Source organism: Palaemon carinicauda, chromosome 19 (genome assembly GCF_036898095.1).
Source record: "Palaemon carinicauda isolate YSFRI2023 chromosome 19, ASM3689809v2, whole genome shotgun sequence".
In the NCBI taxonomy this organism is placed as follows: Eukaryota; Metazoa; Arthropoda; class Malacostraca; order Decapoda; family Palaemonidae; genus Palaemon; species Palaemon carinicauda.
This window is the reverse complement of record NC_090743.1, coordinates 43622297-43626980: the sequence shown is the minus strand read 5'-3', so window position 1 is coordinate 43626980 and position 4684 is coordinate 43622297.

Here is a 4684-nt window from a genome sequence, read left to right as displayed (position 1 = left end):
TAAAAAGTATTCAAGAGAAAGGTTAAAAGGTTATGGGATTATGGGAATGTAGTGGCTGAGCCCCCGCCTACTACTGCATTCGTAGCTACGAATGGTCCCAGGGTGTAGCAGTACTCGTAAAGAGACTGGACATCTTTGAGATAGAATGATGCGAACACTGACTTGCTTCTGCAATAGGTTGCATCCATAACACTCTGCAGAGAACGGTTCTGTTTGAAGGCCACTGAAGTAGCCACAGCTCTCACTTCATGTGTCCTTACCTTCAGCAAAGCAAGGTCTTCTTCCTTCAGATGAAAATGTGCTTCCCTAATCAGAAGCCTGAATTAGTAAGAAACTGAGTTCTTAGACCTTGGAAGAGAAGGCTTCTTGATAGCACACCATAAGGCTTCTGATTGTCCTCGTAAAGGTTATGACCTTTTTAGATAGTACCTAAGAGCTCTAACTGGGCAAAGTACTCTCTCCAGTTCGTTCCCCACCAAGTTGGACAGGCTTGGGATCTCGAACGACTTAGGCCAAGGACGTGAAGGAAGCTCGTTTTAGCAAAAAACCGAGCTGCAAGGAACATGTAGCCGTTTCAGATGTGAAAACTATGTTCCTGCTGAAGGCGTGGATCTCACTTACTCTTTTAGCTGTTGTCAAGCACACGAGGAAAAGAGTTTTTAATGTGAGGTCCTAAAAAGAGGCTGATTGGAGAGGTTCAAATCTTGATGACATAAGGAACCTTAGGACCACGTCTAGATTCCAGCCTGGAGTGGACAACCGACGTTCCTTTGAGGTCTCAAAAGACCTAAGGAGGTCCTGTAGATCTTTGTTGGTGGAAAGATCCAAGCCTCTGTGGCGGAAAACCGCTGCCAACATACTTCTGTAACCCTTAATCGTAGGAGCTGAAAGGGATCTTACGTTCCTTAGATGTAACAGGAAGTCAGCAATCTGGGTTACAGTGGTACTGGTTGAGGAAACTGCATTGGCCTTGTACCAGCTTCGGAAGACTTCCCCTTTAGACTGATAGACTCTGAGAGTGGATGTTCTCCTTGCTCTGGCAATCGCTCTGGCTGCCTCCTTCGAAAAGTCCCTAGCTCTTGAGAGTCTTTCGAAAGTCTGAAGGCAGTCAGACGAAGAGCGTGGAGGTTTGGGTGTACCTTCTTTACGTGAGGTTGACGTAGAAGGTCCACTCCTAGAGGAAGAGTCCTGGGAATGTCGACCAGCCATTGCAGTACCTCTATGAACCATTCTCTCGCGGGCCAGAGCGGAGCCAACCAACGTCAGCCGTGTCCCTTTGCGAGAGGCGAACTTCTGAAGTACCCTGTTGACAATCTTGAACGGCGGGAATGCATACAGGTCGAGATGGGACCAATCCAGCAGAAAAGCATCCACGTGAACTGCTGCTGGGTCTGGAATCGGAGAACAATACAACGGGAGCCTCTAGGTTATCGAGGTAGCGAACAGATCTATGGTTGGCTGACCCCACAGGGCCCAAAGTCTGCTGCAAACATTCTTGTGAAGGGTCCACTCTGTGGGGATGACCTGACCCTTCCGGCTGAGGCGATCTGCCATGACATTCATATCGCCCTGAATGAACCTCGTTACCAGCGTGAGCTTTCGATCTTTTGACCAGATGAGGAGGTCCCTTGCGATCTAGAACAACTTCCACGAATGAGTCCCTCCCTGCTTGGAGATGTAAGCCAAGGCTGTGGTGTTGTCAGAGTCCACCTCCACCACCTTGTTAAGCTGGAGGGACTTGAAGTTTATCAAGGCCAGATGAACCGCCAACAACTCCTTGCAATTGATGTGAAGTGTCCTTTGCTCCTGATTCCATGTTCCCGAGCATTCCTGTCCGTCCAAAGTCGCACCCCAGCCCGTGTCTGATGCGTCCGAGAAGAGACGGCGGTCGGGTTTCTGAACAGCCAAAGGTAGACTTCCTTGAGAAGAAAGCTGTTCTTTCACCACGCGAGAGTAGACCTCCTCTCTTCGGAAACAGGAACTGAGACCGTCTCTAGCGCCATGTCCTTTCTCCAGTGAGCCGCTAGATGATACTGAAGGGGGCGGAGGTGGGGTCTCCCTAACTCGATGAACAGGGCCAGCGATGAAAGTGTCCCTGTTAGACTCATCCACTACCTGACTGAGCATCGGTTCCTTCTCAGCATGCTCTGGATGCAAACTAGGGCTTAGTAGATCTTTGGGGCCGACGGAAAAGCCCGAAAAGCTCGACTCTGAAGATCCATACCCAGGTAGACAATGGTCTGGGATGGGACGAGCTGGGACTCCTCAAAATTGACCAGGAGGCCCAGTTCCTTGGTCAGATCCATAGTCCATCTGAGAATCTCCAGACAGCGACGACTTGTGGGAGCTCTTAAAAGCTAGTCGTCTGACGGAGCCGGACACAAGATCATGGTACTGCTGCACAGTCTGTGAACTGTCAACCATGGGGAAGCGAGGAAGTACAGTGACAACCCGAAGCTGTCTAGACTGTCTGGGTCGTACAGACAACTCTTTATCGGGTTGCTGAGGTTGCCGCACTGCGTCACAACAAGTCACTTCTGCTGGTTGTTGAACGTCTTCCCAGTGACACACTGACTCCGTAAACAAAAAATCCTCTAACAAGGACTAAGCTTGGACTGCATGTCTTGCAACACATCTCAAGGTCTATGGGAGCAGGTGTGGTAACAGACGGGGTTAGCGACTGAAGTGGAACCATTACCTTCCCTGGAAGCATGTTATGCTTAAATAAAAGTCCATAGGAGGCTACGCAGCTAAAGGCTCCTCTCCAAATGACAGAGTCCTCAAGGGAATATCAGAAGGAGGGAGAATAGCACTTTCTCATCTACAGGAACCATATCCGAGAAAAGCTAAGTTCTCTCAGTGAGGGTTTCACTGGTGCAAAAGCAGCAGACTAGAAGGCAACGTTATGAAACTGCTTGACAGTCTAGTGAGTTGGCAACAACCAAAGATGTGTGACTGAGAAGCATGCGGTAAGGTATGCAGAGCATGCTGTATGCAGAGCATGCTGTATGTAGAGCATGCTGTAAGGTAAGCAGAGCATGTTGCATGGCGTGCGGCTTATGCTGCATGGGATGAGGCTCATGCTGCATGGGATGAGGCTCATGCTGCATGGTATGAGGCTCATGCTGCATGGGATGAGGCTCAAGCTGCAAGGGAAGAGGCTTATGCCGCATGCGTTGAGGAGGATGCCGCATAGTATGAGGCTCCTGCCTCATGGGTTGAGGCGGTTGCCGCATAGCATGAGGCTCCTGCCTCATGGTTTGAGGAGGATGCCGCATAGCATGAGGCTCCTCATAGCATGAGACTCCTGCCTCATGGGTTGAGGAGGATGCCGCATAGCATGAGGCTCCTGCCTCATGGGTTGAGGAGGATGCCGCATAGCATGAGGCTGCCTCATGGGTAGAGGAGGATGTCGCATAGCATGAGGCTCCTGCCTCATGGGTTGAGGAGGATGCCGCATAGCATGAGGCTCCTGCCTCATGGTTTGAGGAGGATGCCGCATAGCATGAGGCTCCTGTGAGGTTCCTGCCTCAAGAGTTGCGTCTGCCTCAAGGGTTGAGGAGGTAGCTGCGCAGAGAGAGGCTCATGCTGTGAAGAATGCGGTTGCTGCATGCGTTGAGGCGGCTGCCTCATAGCATGAGGTTCCTCAAGAGTTGAGGCTCTTGCCTCAAGAGTTGAGGTTCTTGCCTCAAGAGTGGAGGTGGCTGCCGCAAGAGTTGAGGTTGCTGCCTCAAGGATGGTGGAGGTTGCCGCAACGCAAGAGGTTGCTGCATAGTGCTGGTATCTGGCAACTCCCAATGCGGCAGCTCACGCGTGGAGGTAGGTTGAGGAACCTCAACATCATACGTCTGGCAGGGTGGACTGCGCAGAGGTGGAGTTGAGGTTGCTGCCTCGAGGATGGTGGAGGTTTTCGCACCGCAAGAGGTTGCTGCCTCGAGGATGGAGGAGGTAGTCGCAACGCATGAGGCTCCTACCTCAAGGGTAGAGGAGGTTGCTGCAAAGCATAAGGCTCCTGCCTCAAGTGTTGAGGAGGTTGCCGCGTGGCAAGAGGCTCCTGCCTCAAGGAAAGTGGAGGTTGCTGCACAGAGCTGGTATCTGGCAACTCCCAATGCGGCAGCTCACGCATGGAGGTAGCTTGAGGAACCTCAACATCATACGTCTGGCAGGCTGGACTGCGTAGAGGTGGAGGAGCGCTCGCAGGAGGAGGTGTGTTAACCTTCTCTGCCTGAAACTCCTGCATCAACACCGCAAGCTGAGACTGCATTGTCTGCAGCATAGACCACTAGAGTTTAAGAAAGACAACAACAAACGGAGCTACTGTCCATTGAGACTGAGGGTCTAAAACAGCTGGTGCGGCAACAGACGGAGCTACTGCCTGTTGCGATACCACCTTGCCTCTCTGGGAGGTGTGCAGTTGTCGTACTGCAGCAAGTCCGAACTGACCCAGTGCTAATGGCATCACCTAGGAGTTGGACTTGCGCGGAAGGGACCGACTTGCACTTAAAAGCTGCAAGATTTGGTCCATGGTTTCTGCGAGAAACCTCTTCCGCAGACGAGGAATAAAAGGGCTCTCTCGTCTTTGTGTGGGTGGGGTGATCACGTCGGCAACGTGTGTAGATACACCCGAAACCACGGAGGGAAACGTCTGTTCGTCGATCAAGGCCTGCTGAACCCATAAGTCCTT